The 16,645-nt window shown below is 34.0% G+C and overlaps 1 protein-coding gene across 2 annotated transcripts in view; it reads right to left on the reverse strand.

The window, feature by feature from the left end:
* Positions 1 to 13,553: 13,553 nt before the first annotated feature.
* Positions 13,554 to 16,645, reverse strand: part of LOC145662038 (uncharacterized) — a 55,558-nt gene continuing 52,466 nt past the window's right edge. For both annotated transcript variants that reach the window (XM_081727372.1, XM_081727371.1), the window contains exon 6: positions 13,554 to 14,049. The gene's annotated coding sequence lies outside the window, so the exon portion shown is untranslated. The remainder of the gene's footprint in view (positions 14,050 to 16,645) is intronic.

Genomic DNA, 16,645 nt, shown 5'->3' on the forward strand with positions numbered 1-16,645 from the left:
AAATTTGTTCACTAGTGTTATGAAATAGAAAGAATAGTTATTGAATCGCTAAATTGTAGTTAAGTTTCGATGGGTTCTCCCATGTTAGTTGCTGTTTCTTTTTTTCCCGTAACCTCAATGTGAGTCGATGATTAGGTCAATATTGTTAATGGGTTAATTTACTCGAGTTTGACTCTCGATATTAGCAATAGTGACTTATAGTTTCTTTATGATACAAGGGGTAGGGGGCCTATAACATTAATATACCAATGATGAGTAGCCAATTCAAGTATGGGATTTGTTAATTTGTGAATGTATTATAACATTTCTACGTGATAATTAACCATGGTGTTTGGATTCGACGCTGACTGTACAATTTTCATATTTTATCGTTTAACCGGACTTGCGTAGCAAGGTGCCAACTCTAATTTTGTCCTAAAACTTTCTTTCCTGTTTATAACTAATACACTAGTTGAAATTAATGGCAGCGCAAGGTTCACATTCTTGCGTACTGCAGCGGTTGGCAAGTTTTCAGCTTATTTTACCTTCCCATCAGTAAATTATTGTATTTATTTTTTTTTCAAATTTGGATATTGTTTTTTTTATTAATATTCTTTTTTCGACAATTAAACTTTTCCTCTGTGCCTTAAACTAAATTCTTCTCCTTCGCTGCTTTGAGAAGTCGGATAACTTTTTTTGTTTGAATTTACTAAATTTAAAGCATTGCCCCTTCCACTATAACTTGGTAGTTTGGGTCGAACCGGTTAGCAGGGGAAAGTTTCATAAAATCTTTATGAGACCCCCATTCAAGGACACAGACTTGCAAACCTTGGCACCAAGTGTTTCCCCAGATGGCAATGTATATTTTGAGGCCACAAGCATTTGGCATATTAAAATATATTGGGCATTAAAGTCGACATTTGTCGCAGTCTTCTTTTGATCCAAGTACCATTTTAGCGGCATCTGTTCTTTTATCTTACTTTCCTGTATATATATATATATATATATATATATATATATATATATATATATATATATATATCCTTCTATCTTATCTCTACAGTTTTTTATTGTTCATAACCTCCCCGCCCCCAAATAAATTATTATGCTTCTAGAGTTAATTGAATTATACACATTTGGTTTGATGTTTGTTTATTCCAACCTGACTGAAAACAAAACGCGTAATCACAATAAATCAATGCAATTTTAATGGATTTCATATAGTTTTACGAACTTATTGTATAACTTTGTTCTGCGATAACCAAATAATATCGTCATATCTTATTTTAATGTAGTCATCACTCTCACACGCAAGTACATCGAGCAGCGATTTCTTAAATAATTTTTTTATCATTCTACTCAATGTGCAACAACGTTTATTAGTAATTTTAATAACGCTTATTCTTCGAAATAATTACTTTCAGATTTTTATCATGTGTCCTTCGGGATTCGAACACACGAGTTCTTGCCTGGGCAATCAATATAGTGTGATTCATCGTTACTCACAATATTTAGGGAATAGAAAGGTCTCTCATTTTGGTAGTAGAGCATATATCCAATTATTTTGAATTTTTCAAATTCCGTCCGTTAGTTTGAAATGTCTATTCTACGAGAAAATTTCATGTAGATTAAGAAATGTAATGCATTTGATTAGATTAATTCGTTATAGCGCAAGTATTTTCTGATACTAAAGTTTGATTAGACGAAATATTTCTGCAAATTAACGTTCTGCAGACGTGCTTCTGGGATTTTGAATTTCTGAATTCTTTGCATGTTGATTTTTCCCTCCCACGTTCACGTTATGTAATAACATATGGTATAATATTTTAATATAAAGAAAATAATTGTGATTTCAGATGATGACTATTGAAATCCTAGTAAATTAATTATAATGTTTTTTTCATTATGGTATTCAATATCAAGGTCGCTCCTCCATATTTAGATTCAAATAACTCGAATTCTATGTATGTTCATCTGATGTTAACGTTTATTTATATTTGGATTATCGATTAGAGATTTGTGAATTATAATTTTGGTAATTTAATAATTCGAAATTATCCGATTTGTAAATTTTAGTGCGTAATATAAACAGGCCTTGAAGTAAGATACCAGGTAATCAATTTGAATGTAAAATGTACATGTGTATGCGAGCGGGATAAATTTTATTTGTAATTTTTTTTATATATACTAGTTGTCAGAAGGTAATTATTGCTTGGAAACTGTGTAGATATAATAAACGTGTCGCGATGTAATAAGAAGATATTGCTCGGTGTTTAGATAATTGACGCGTCAAAATATAAATGAATGTAATGGCGACTGATTAATGGGATAATATGAAATAAGATAACTTAGAATGTTCATATATATTTAAAATGTAACGGAGCCGAAATAGTTTCCCATCTTAAAAGCTTACTTCCCGCTACTACCCATTATGCGAGAGTTTCTATTCATATCAATAATGATACCCAAGAAGTCCATTAATCAAATCAAAATTGTTTGAAATATTGAAATTTTTAATGTATGAATAATATGTATGTTAGGCCCTTTATGTACAATATCTATAATAACATTATAAGGTCATTATCAGATGAAATACAAGGCATAGTCTCGATCTACAAACAACGATTTTCGGAAACAGTGGAAATTTTCAAGCTAACCGATTAACCCTAGCAAAGAACTCATGGAATTTGAATTTTATGATCATTTGATTATTTCCTTAATTGGAGTGGATCTTTTCTTCGTTTGGATTGGCAGAAATTATGGATTATTAACACTTGTTTATTTTGAATTTGAATCTGAAATTATATAAGTTCCTTTTTCTATTTTGACCCATTGGAAATTTTAACCTATAGTTTGAACTTTACCTATATTTTGGTTGGTTATAGTATCTGAAGAATATGTTTGATTATTAACTTTGACGTTATTACGTGACGCGAAAGTGGAAATTCCTATCTTAATTTTGTATAATGGATTTCTGAATGTCGAACGCCTACATAAAATTCTTTATCATTTGTATAATAAAGATTTAAATCAGTCGCTTAAAATTTATAGTGAGTCAGTGTTGCCAGTCACAATTGGTTTCGAACTTTCTAACCTCAATTAATAAATTGGAATTTGCTTATTTGTTTGGGACTATAAATATTGAATAACTAAATGGGAAATCATACATACCTTACTCCAAATTCGAAACCTAAACTAACAGTTATCTAAATTAGAACTATTGTGGACTTTCGTTCAGTTTAAAAGAAGAAGTTTTCTCTTGCAGTTGTGTCAGTGTTTGCGCATCTAATGTAATGCAAACTTCTAATACATGTACCTAATGTTATATCAAGCTGCGGACTTTTTCTTTCATTTGATAATTAATATAATCTTTGTCGATTCAGTCCAAGAATCAGCCATTTGTAATCATCATCTGTTCTTTAATTCTCCTGTCATTCTTTTATTCGTCATCAGTAAATGTGATGCTCATAATGAAAGATTGTATCAGTTCACCGGTGACATATTGACAATTGAATATTAATCAGTAATTTGTATTGATTTTTCGTGAACATGTTCTTTGTTTTCTCATTCCTTGTAACCTAATCTATTTGTCACTCTTCAATGTGAATTTAGTCGTGATATGTTTAATTATTTACTTATTTAGTTTTTATTTTAGTTGTTGAAAGTGTTGTTGAGCTTTATTGTTATGTTATCCTCTTGAGGAATAAAATGTTAACCCTATGTTTCCCTTGTAGTTATATTTTAAAATCATGTACCAAAATACCCTATAATTAATTCAGGCTTGAATCTTAGAAGTAAGATATCCATGAAGGTAGATGTAATTGTTAATGGAATCTTAGTATAATAGATTTCTTCCATTTTCGCTCTTCGGAATGGCTCGGACGCCGATGAAACAAAAGAACCTCTGAAATCTTAAACATCAAGGGACATGTTGTCATAGCGATAGGGATTGAATTGGAAATTATAAATTAATACTTTTAGGATCTTTTTTTCTCCTGTTTTTGTCTTGTCCTTACCTTTATGAACTTGTAGTAAAAATGTCAGAGCGTCATGTAAACGACTGGAAATGCCTGAAAAGAAGTCATTTGTATGTCCTTTCTGTACATACTTATGTAGCACGTTGCAGCGGCAATGAACACAATCAACATTGGTTTGATTTTGCTACCCATCTGGCGATCTTCTCTGGATCATCGCGAGCTTTTTTAGGCCTTGGGGAGATCGGGTGTATCCACAGATTGAATTGTGACTCGTTCTCGCGTTCTATTCGTATACCCATGTCTGCCATTTTAGCCGTGCCTAGATTACAGATCACTCAACATAATCACTCCTTTACTTAGAAGATGCAAATGAAAATAGTGCAATCTGCAGGCTAAAGATATCATAGACCCCTCTGTCATGACGCAAATTTTGGTCAACCTACGCCATGTAGTTTTCCCAAAACCAAAAGTCAAATACTTTTTCGACAGTTCTCGTATATTTAACGGTGCGCTGACTTACAAAGTTTATTGAATGATGTAGAGCAAGTTGGTGTAGCATCCTTTGGTATTACGGTTCAGTTGTATTAACTTGATTTAGTTCGAATTCAGCCAGCACCTATATGATACGTAATTATAGGGCAACATTTAACGAGTCATCATATCTAAACTTTAATAATGCTACGTAAATATTTACATTATTCCTCTTTCTAGTTGAAGCACAGTAACTGCAACGTGACATAACCTCTTATGTTCAAATCATTACTTCAGACATAGTGATCCATCATCCCTTCACAAGCGGCGAATACGGTAAATTAATAGGTCCGCTGGTATGCATATGCCTCAATATAATGTTTAACGTAACGTAAAATGTGTTGAGTTAAATAAGTAAACAAATATAAAATTTTGTGGGTTCACTTATAGATATAAGAATACATATATTTATATAATTCATTCCGGGGTATTAACATCCATAGCACAACTACCAAGAAACGGACATGAACCTGTCATCCGGACATCCGAATCAAACCTAGCCCATTCGATAAACATAACAAAGATACACAAAAAATTAGGTGCCATGGACAACGGAGTAAAACCTTGGGGCCCATTAACCCTGTTGTACTATAAAGAAAATCGTAGATTCGCAGTGAAATAGCTGTTCATTGGAAAGTCATGGTTTATATTTCATTCTCTTCAACATGAAACAAGCTTTCCAGAGATGCTATGTATTGGGATCCATAACGTATTTGAATAAGGAAAATTGGGAGAATGCCGGGAAAATTCCAGAAATCTCTCCCATCAACTTTGGACCTCTCTGGAGTGGCTACTGGTAACAGCTTACGATCCAAATATATCTCAAAAAACACTATATGGATAAGAAATGTGTGTACCAAGTTTTGTATTGATAGACAGAATACGTATGAAGGGAAAGCGTATATTGCTATACAAGCTTTTCCCTCATATCTACTCCGTTGTCCATGGCACCTAATTTTTTATGCATGAACACATCTTTGTTATGTTTATCGAATGGACAAGGTTAGATTCGGATGTCCTGATGACAGGTTCATGTCCTTTCCTTGTAAGATTGATCAGAAATGAAATTATCAGTATACAGAGAAATTCTCAAAGTTTTGATGAGTAATAAACTCTCCTAAAGACAGTAAAAGGAATAAAGTCTAGAAAATTCAATTTCGTCCGGTAGATAACAACCACTTGGGGAATGTTTGCTGCCATCTAACAGTGAGGTGTGTAACTTCTAGCATTCCACAATTATGCATAAACACCTTTGTTTCAGCAGTAGAAAATGGTATATGAATAGCCACGGTTAAAATGTCGCTGTAACCCATGAATATGTCATCGGATTGAATCCATTAACAAACTCAGGCGAGAAAATAGCTCAAGTTATCTGTTCCCCAAAAAAGATATTTTTAATAATGCTTTGGATCAAAAACTATGGTGTAAAGCATGTACGTACATACGGACATACCAACTATCCTATAAGTCCAACTTGCGTTATTCTAATATAATCCGAAGCTTTGTTGGAGAGATTATTATATTAGCATATGGTAGTCGTGATGAATCAAGGAGTTCACTCGTGAGAAGTAATCTTTTTGTGTACCTCAATCTTCGTGAAATTGCTAAATGAGAGACTGCTGTGGGGATGGATTTTATAAGAAAGGACCTCTTCCAATTTTTGGTGGCAAATGAAATTTGTAATTAATTACACTAGCCTGTGATGGAAAAAGTGTTTAGAAACTAATAAGTGATTCTTATAAATTTCAGTGTGCTGATCTCAAAGGAATAATCGAAAAAGCTCTATCACGTAAGGTTTTCTCACAAACCCACATCTTGCTACACGCTTTGCCTATTTCTCTGAACGCTATGTAGAGAGTACATTAAATATGTTCTCACTAAATGATAGGAAGACTAGCGATAATATAATTTCAAATTTAGAAGATAAACGGATAGAATAGAATATAATATAACTCATACTAATTAAATTTAGTTTTGTTAGGAAAAATTCAGGCACAACTCTTTGTTAAATTATAAATTATTCATGATATTGAGAAGTGGTCTAAATAACTCCAAGGGATCGTCCGAATTCTTCCGATTCGTTTTCCTTCATTTGTGGAGAATACGTTGAGTTTTGAGAGCATAAATGTCGTGTGTGGGTCAATCCATGTGAAGTGGTCCAAAAATTCTGAAAATAGTTGCTCGACCATCTCCAAAAATTCTAAATATTTGAGTGTGACGAACCGTGTGCATGACAAGGTCAATAATATAATTCACGTTGTCGTATGTACGAGTGCTCCTGAATGGCAGCCATCTTTGTTATCGATGGAGTGCCAATTTTTGCATTTGCAAGCGTTTACGAAAACTACAGTTGCTCAGGACATACGTATCAGACAAACACGAATCAAAAATTAATGTTTAGAGGAGCGATTGAGGTACACGAAGAATTTAAACTTTTGGGTCTAAATAAATAGGTAGAGTTGCAAACCAATACACGAAATCACCAGAAAAACTAGAGAAAATTACACTTTTAAACGGGCTGTATTTTGGAATGGCATAAAGTGGGGGGTTCATAAGTTTTGTGCTGAATACTATTGCATGTGAAGATTGTTTAGAAATATCCACAGCTATGATACTACTGGCACCGTAGATTTATGGGGGTCCGAAAGTTGAAGTTTGTGATTTTGATGCCATGTTTGAGGCGCAATATCTCAGGAGGGCAAAGTGCTAAAAATTGCTGCTTATGGCACAAAGTAACTCTGTGTGTGAATAAACTATTGCGAAAAAAATCATGAATGATATTACATGGAGAAAAAGTGAGGACATGGTAAAAACGCGAAAAAAGCACCTGCGTGATGATGGACGTATCCCGGAAAAATTTAAACGTTTGAATCTGTTTCATATTAAATCTCAAAAACTACGCATGGTACAGCAATTAGGCCCGTGTTTTGTTTGTGTTCAGTTGTGGGAAAGCTTGCGAGTGGCGTTTGCTTCATTCATCTTTCTAGCTCCATGATCATTGCCACGTCTATATGGTAAGGGGATTAGCTCCCCCTTGCATCGTCGAACTGGACCACGGTATTAAGACACAATGTATCAGCAAAGTGATACTGAAATCCAATCCAAGTTGCGGAAGTTAATATGTTCACAAAGTTGCGTTACATCTATCCTAACTAAATATAAAACTATATGAACTGATATAAAATAAAAAGGTACTTCCGGTTGACGTGGAAAGGCGAAATTTAGCATGCTTGTAGTTTTCAAGTACTAACCCACAGGAAAATTTCAAAAATTTAATATTTTTAATTTTTAGGGTGTCTAAAGGAGGATGAAGAAATTCTCCATGCTATTTAAATAGGCCCTTTATTGGACTTATAATATCATGTTTTAGGCATTTGAAATTGGAATAAAAACTTTAAATTCGGTTTGCTTGTATATTTCCGTTAGCGTTACTTAAGTAAATGACCAAAAGTAAAGATTTTCAACCGTATAGAGGTTTTATAGGGAAATGAAAGGTCTTTCCAATGTTATTTATATGGGACGTCTTCTACACCCCAAAATGTTTAGACACTTCCGGCAGAATTAGAATGATGAAATTTGGCATGATTGTAGACTTCTGGAACTAACCATAGGAAAATTGCAAAAAGTGAGTATTTTCAGTTTTTAAGGTATCTATTGCGGGGATGAAGTAATTCCCATATTATTTAAATGGTTGTTTCCTTGTGATACAAAATCTTATCTCTTAGACCAGTGGTTCTCAAACTTTCGGATAACGCGGACCCCGTGTTCATTCAGGAAGTGATCTGCAGACCTCCTGTTTATTTCGGAAGCGATCTGCGGACCCCCTCGCACTGTTATCTGAAATTTCACATGGTATTAAAACTATACTAATTAGACTTATTACTGTCATGAAAAAGATCAAGAAAAATAATGCAATAAGTAATTTATTCTAAATATATATGATTGTTTCCTAGTGAACGAAATTTCAATTGAAAATAACGTAATTTTAAAACTGAAAATCAATTTTTTTAAAGGAAATTTACTTGATAAACAGCGCTCTCAAATGTGGGGTCACTAATGTGATGAACGAAATTCTGTGTTTTTTCATAATTGCATTGAAATCTGGAAAATTTTTGTCACCATTAATTTTAGGTCCGATTCCACATTAAGACGATTTTGCTTTAAGGTTTAAACACTGCTAAGAGCAGAAAAGGTCTGCTCACATAAATAAATGGTAGGGAAAGGCATCAAATGTTGCGATGCCTTTTTAGACAACTTTTTGTACTCACAGCGCACACGCAAACCAATTTGAGTCAAGAATTATTCGCAGTGGCATATCTAGGAACATATTTTGGGAGGGGCTTCCCATCGTTTTTTTTTTATAAATCCCAGAATTGGGGGGAGGCTTTATGTTTATAAGCAAAGAAATGACTAACATTTACTTCTTTTTCTTAAAAAAAAATATGGAATTGGTGGTAGTGGTGAAAGCTTTTCACCACTTGAAGATGAAATGCATCAAATTCCAAGGCGTCGTACAGTTAATGTACAATTGGTTTTGAAAAAGTGCTCTAAAAAGAAACTTCCCTCACTTGAAGTAGTCCTATATAACGGTTGACTAAATGCAGGACAGAAATTTAGTAATATAGGTAAACATTTAAATTTACAAACGTAGGTATAATTTCTAATTGCTTTCTTTTCAGTAACTGAAAAATACTTGTTGCGTAACAGCTGTGAGTTTCATTTTAATACAACAGATCTCAATTTTTAGGCGCCGCTGACCTCCTGGGTAGATCCCACGGATCCCCTATGACAACTACTGTCTTAGATAGTTGAAATACGAAAAGATACTTGAAATTTCCTAGAATTATAGGTTTTAGAGGTTCGAAGCCGTAGATCAAGCAAACACCAGGGTCTGCAGGCGGAGTTCTCAGGTAGCCAAAGGCTAGTCTATCCCATATAACGCAACTTTGTGAACATACTAACTTCCGTAACTTGGATTGGATTTCAATATTACTCTGCTGATACATTAAGTGTCTTAATACCGCGATCCAGTTCGACGATGGGTGTCGTGTGTGCAAGGGGGTGCTAACCTCCTTATCATATAGACGTGGCAATGATCATGGAGCTAGAAAGATGGAAAAATCGCCACTCGCAAGCTTTTGCACAACTGAACACAAACAAAAAATGGTCCTAATTGCTGTACCATGCGTAGTTTTTGAGATTTAGCATGAAACATATTCAAACGTTTAAATTTTTCCGGGATACGACCATCATCACCCAGATGCTTTTTTCGCGTTTTTACCATGTCCTCACTTTTTTTCTTCATGTAATATCAGTCATGATTTTTTCGCAATAGTTCACACACAGAGTTATTTTGTGGTATAAGCAGCAATTTTTAGCACTTTGCCCTCCTGAGATATTGCGCCTCAAACATGGCATCAAAATCACAAACTTCAACTTTCGGACCCCCATAAATCTACGGTGCCAGTAGTATCATAGCTGTGGATATTTCTACACAATCTTCACATGCAATAGTATTCAGTACAAAACTTATGAGCCCCCAACTTTATAACATTTCAAAATACAGCCCGTTTAAAAGTGTAATTTTCTCTAGTTTTCTTGTGATTTTATGTATTAGTTTGCAATCCTGTCTATTTATTTAGGCGCAAAAGTTTAAATTCTCCATATACCTCAGTCTCTCCTCTAAATATTAGTTTTCGTTTCGTGTTTGTCTGATACGTATGTCCTGAGCAACTGTAGTTTTCGTAAACGCTTGCAAATGCAAAAATTGGCACTCCAGACAACGAAGATGGGCGCCATTTAGGAACACTCGTACATACGACAACGTGCATTATGTTATTGACCTTGTCATGCACACGGTTCGTCACACTCAAATATTTAGAATTTTCGGAGATGGTCGAGCAACCACCTCTGGAGCACTTCGTATGGATTGACACATATCCCATTCTTCTTAATATTGACTTCGTCAACTAGCGGTAGCTTGGTATCTCCTATGGTAGCTTCGTATGCTAGCATAAAAAAACAATAACGTGTTTAACTTGATCCTCAATGTTCAACTATTTCAGTTTCGATCCTGATTTTTACCAATATTTTGAAACTTCGAAACAGCCTCCTGAAACATTTTGACAACTGAACATATGACATTTGTTCTCTCAAGACTCGATATAGTAAAGAAACATCAACAGAACATAACAAACTTTGTCAAAGAAAAGGGTATTTTGCTTATTTTGGTATAAAACTAAGATAAATTCTGGGCTCCCCACAAAGTGTGTTATCCATGTGTAGAAGTGGTAGTGCACAAAATCATCTTTTCGTTTTGATGTGCCTGTGATCTGAAGAGAACTTGGAAATCATACTGATGATTGTTATTTTTGTTTGTGCAACATAGAAGAGTTCAACAACAACAACAGAAAAAAGCACATTATTTATCCAAATCTACCTCCAGCAAGACACGGTGTTTCGGATTACTCTGAAATATCTATTACAATCCACCCAGAAACATTCGAGGATACCAACTTAAGTTCTTAGGAAGATGATGACCTGTATACAGGCAAATTTGAAGTTATTGCAGGAAACAATGACCCTGAGCTATTTTCGCAGACAAAACTTAAAAATTTAGTTAATGCTTTGGGTATTACAAAGATTGCGCAGAGCTACTGGATTCTCGACTCCGACTAAAGGAAATATATTTTGGTACCAGGTATTTCTTTTCCTTGGTTTAGAAAAAGATATTTCAGTCCTTACTTTTATGAAGAAGAAATCCTATTATATTATTGCAATGTCGCTGTATTGATGGAAAAGTTGAATATATCTTGTGAGGTTACGGAATGGAGACTGTTCATCCTCCTCGAAAAGAAAAATTAAAGCAGTGTTGCTACATAAATGATAGTAGATACACTGCAGTTCCAGTTGCTCACTCTGTGTCTCTAAAAGAATGTTACGGAAATCTATCTGTAATCCTCACAAAACTTAAGTACAATGAACATGACTGAAAAATATGCAGTGGTTTAAAAGTTATTTCCATGATTCTAGGACAACAGGCAGTTTACACCAAATATCCATGGTTCCTCTGCGAACATGATAGCAGGGATAGAGCTCATCACTCGACCCAGAAAGTTTGGCCACCTCGAACATTCCTACAGACAGGTAAAAATATAATACAGAAAAATCTAGCTGATTCTAGTAGAATCCTGCTCCCGTCACTTCATATTAAACTTGGTGTCATGAAACAGTTCGTGAAAGAACTGTCAAAAGAGGGACAATGTTTTCGATACTTGATTGAAAAGTTCCCGTGACTTTCAGAAACTAAATTGAGAGAGGGTGTATTTATTGGTACAGATATCAGTAAACTAAAGAAAGATAAAAAGTTCGATGGTACGATGACCGTACCTGAGCAAGAAGCTTGGAATGCTTTTAGAAAGTCGTTTACAAATTTCTTGGTAACTTTAAGGATCTTAACTTCAAGCTCATTGTAGAAAACATCTTAGTAAAAATCAAAGATTTGAGATGCTCAATGAATTTAGAACTCCACTTGTGTTAATTACATTTAGATTACTTCTCGGAAAATCTAAGTGCAGTAAGTGATGAACAGGGGGAGCAATTCCATCAAACTATCAAGGATATGGAGTGAAGCTACAGAAAAGATGGAACCTTCAACATGCTAGCAGATTTCTGTTGGATGCTACAGAGAGTCCTTCCTGAATCAGACGGAGTTTTCACGCAAAAACAGGCAACATGAGGACCCGTAAACATATTTGATCGAGTTTTATTTGAAAACTAAAAGGAAACTATAAACTTTTCATAAAGTAAGAATATCAAAGCTGTTTTTCCTCGCAGCTATGCCTCTCTATTATACAGAAACCCTACGTGATACAGAAATATGAATGTTATTTTTGGAATTAGCGTACCAAAATACATAAAGATCAGCAATTATATTTTAAACAGTTTTTAGTTACTTTAATTTTGCAGGCTAGTGTTACAGAACTGGATGCTGGGTTTTAAGTTGGGGACAACTCCTTCTTTTTTAGAAAAAAATAAAAATTTCCGGACTGTAAAAAATATAAAAAATAGAAATTTTCGGACGTCCCTACTTATCAGAATTAGGAGATAGAGGTTACTTATTCATATAGAAGTATATATCCACCCTCATTTTCTCTTTATATTATGGGCAGTCGGAAGCATTAAAATAATCATATATAGTACGTATCGATTTTAAAAAACAAACAAAAAAGGCAAAGTTTAGCTTGGTGGCATTTTATTTCGTATATTTCATATATCCCAACCTTCTCCCCATATCTCGTACATAGATCATTTGGCATACTCTTTACTGGCACAAATAGTCAAAGAATCAAATACTAGGTTAACCCAATCCCTGTTTCTCATCACATAAGTCGGGATCTCTTCTTGAATTTAAAAAGATATGTGTCTACACATTATTGAGGGTGTCCTAGAAGTGCATGCAATTTTATAAGTCACACAAATGTTATTACAGTTTGTTAGTGCCAGTCTACAAGAGGTACAAAACTTTTCACAAAGACCTGGTACGATCTGCTATATGACCATAGAGCAGGCAGAAGTACAAATTGTATCAAAGTATTACCAGACAAATATCCCATATACTTATAAGTAGAGCATATTTCCTTCCGGCACGCACCCTGGCCTATGTTTTAAATAATGAAAGAAACCTTTGGGATGAATTATTTGCTAACACTCTACCGTCTCAAAGGAGATGGATTTTACCTCCAGGACTTCGTTCTGATATTATTAGAAACCTCATATTGAATTATAAAATACTGCCAAATACAGTCATTTTTAAGTTGTAATATTAGAGATGGGGAAGAAAGATGAAGAAATGGATAAATGCAGTCTATTCCACGTATGGGTATGAAATTAGGATCCATCTAATCATGCAGCTGGATGAACTATCTATGCGGTTGAAGGTTTAACCCACGTCTTATTACCTGATGGAAATACTTACAAGAGCATAACCTTAATAATGTAATGTATGTAGTAAGTAAGGTCTCACTTACTTCAGATACTCTTCATTAAGATATGACAAGCATCAGAAGTCAGAGAAGCATTACAATTTATTCGAGACAGAAAAAAGAAGAGAAAAGAATACACTAAAACAACACCGAAACATCACAAAAACAATGAGGAAATGATGTCAAAATTAAGGCATACAAGTCAACGAATCACTGTAATCTCAGAATGATGATCGAATACCTTGCAGGGGTGTAATGATGGCCCAGCACAAGCACTATTTTATGTTTCAGGAATAAGACAGTGTGGTCCGAAGACAAAGGCAGAATAATAGTCTTCATATTGTAGAGACCACGCTGTAGTTTGCCTGTGAGGCGAAGAGATCCCCTCTCGATAGGCCATTTCATCAGATATCCAGTCCTTGATGTTGGTGATGAAACGGCAACACTTGTAACTGGCCATGATGACACCATCCCCAGGACTCATCTCAGATTGTAGAAAAATTTATTTAGTTCCTAAGTAATCTTCGGAACTCCGATCAAGAACTTCAATATGAAGACCATTCGTTGCCCAATTAAATCTGAAAAATAAATAAATCAATGCCTGAATTAGTAAAACAATTATGAAGAAAATTAAAAAAGTAAAAGTAACAAAAACGGGAATTTTCGTATGTTTAAACGAAGTAATTGCATAACATTTTCTTTTCCTGCGTAAGTACATTGTTTTTAAGAGAATAATTTGATGTCATTATTTGTTTTAATAGTTCTCTGTATAACACTGCACAAGTTAAAACAATCGAGTTTCATTAGAGATGATAAACTTCTTACACAGATAGCTTGTTCTAAACTTGAATACGCACATAAATATTTATATAAATACTTTTCAAATTTTGGTGCTAACAAGTCACTGTGATTCGTTGAACTAGAACTACAAATGATTATCAAAATAGTGAAAACACATGAAAAATGCACCTAAACTGATTACTACGGTATGGAATTGCCGTTATCCTGTAGAATAGTGATTCGTTGTGGAATGGAGGCATATGAGACAGAAATGGTTCTAACGGACAAATCACATAATTTCTCATGCAAAGATGCATTCAGTTAGATCAGAGAGGATAGAGAATGTCTGCTTCGGAGTATGAGCTTCAGTGTTGACAACAGGTGTTCAATAATGTTGAAATTAGAGATTGGGAGGGTAAGGGAAGATGATGTAGTTCATGAAATCATGTCTTAACAGCTTCCGGAGATGAGTTGACGCAATGACACCTAGGAAAATTGAATCATTGACTGGAAAAATCTAAACCATGAGATACACGTTTTTACCTAAACTATTTTATCACTGACAGTAATCGTTGTATGATCGTAATTACAGTATGAACGGAACACAAGTAAACTGCGGTTCACAGTATGTCAGAATCCCCTACATGTTTCACGGTAGGAATGGGACTGTTCGAAGTATAAGTCTCTTTGGATATTAGCCACACACAAACATGGTCTGTTATTGGCCTTAAGGCAAAAGAAGATTTATCACCGGTATTTAACTTTGCTTGCTCTTGACTCCATTTCTTCGTTCTAAATCGTTACTGGCGGCCATCAATGCCACCCAATGCACCCCAATCGCGTCAGACTGTAATTGTCGCAATAGACTGTTCCAGGTACTGATTGTATTCCACAGTCAGTTTCCCCGCATTTCAGCTTACATAATATGATGAGACTTGCAGAAATTATCTTGGTTGATCTCGCGACCTCACTTGTTTCATAACAATCAACTGTTAAGCAAAATATTACATATTACATTGCATTGCTATAAATAGCAACAGTTTGTTTCTATTTTACGTATAATGTTGATTAATTAAAATTTTGGATCCCTTTTACCATGTAGGCTATATAAGACGTGAGCCTATATCTTGTAAGATGAAATCCGAACTACCATAAATGTTTTATATTCTTTTAGCAGTATTGAGGATATATAAGACGTGGATTTACACGTCCGAATCACCATAAATGTTTCATGCATTTCCTCAGGGTTGGGTCCTGAGATCTGATTCACCAAAGGTGCATGTGCTAGCCGTTAGATCTACAAAGTATGAACTTGAAATTTGTAATGGTTCATATTAATTGGAATTTAAAATAAAGCCTAAAATTACACATATAAACACTTTTCTAACGCTATTTTAAGCTTATTAAAAGTGATACCAAGTAACCAGAGGTATACTCTGTTACACAAAGGATGAGCATTTACATTAAAAGGTAGTGAGCTCTAATGTGAAAAGCCAATAAAAATTGTATAGTTAACCTGTATCATGCTAAAATATTGACACAATATGCTCAACATTCTTTTTCTATTATTTAATATGATGCAGTGTCCTCAAATCTTAAAAATAAATATAATACTCATAATGTAGAGAACCGAACCCTTGACTTAGCCATTAAATTCTTAAATAGGAATATTATGTAATTTTATTAAATAAGATGTAATCGTACTATTATTTATTATACATGGGTATAAAATCAGTTGCTATTTAACAATGCTTGAAGATAGTTTGTTTTGAAATCATTATTATTATCTTGAAATTATTATGCATTCAACCTATATGGAAGTTCGCTGACTTGTACTTTGTTCGTAGAAGAGAGGAGGGGTTTAAGTTAAGAAAATACTTATGTACTTGACGTCATATTTAAATACCGAATGAATTTCCGTGCATCTTAGAATTTTGTTCTGCTCTCAACAAGCGTACTGTATGTTTAATGTTAATATATTAGATCAGTAATATGTTATCAGTTTCCTAATACATGCTAGCTAATATCTCAAGTGTAACAGTGGCTAATATTTTATCTTCTCTATTACTACTAATTAACAAAGTTTTAAGGATTACTCAAAGTACTTCTCATGAATTTAGTTTAGAACATTTGGATTTGAAAATGGTAGTTTAAATTCTCGTTTGTAACTCGTCCTGAAGGAACATTTGAAAATTTGAAGTTTAAAAAGATATTTAAAAGTTTTAATTTCAAAATGTTGGTCGAAAATTTTAGTTTTAAATTTATTTTGAAACTTTTTATACTCATTGAAATTTTGAATAAAAAACAATTTGATTTAAAAATTTTAGTTTGAAAATTTCGTTTAAATTTTTTTAGATTGAAATTTTCGTTTGAAACTTTTGGCATTCATTGAAA

The sequence above is a fragment of the Thermobia domestica genome, chromosome 10, assembly GCF_964235325.1.
Source record: "Thermobia domestica chromosome 10, izTheDome1.hap1.1, whole genome shotgun sequence".
Taxonomy (NCBI): domain Eukaryota; kingdom Metazoa; phylum Arthropoda; class Insecta; order Zygentoma; family Lepismatidae; genus Thermobia; species Thermobia domestica.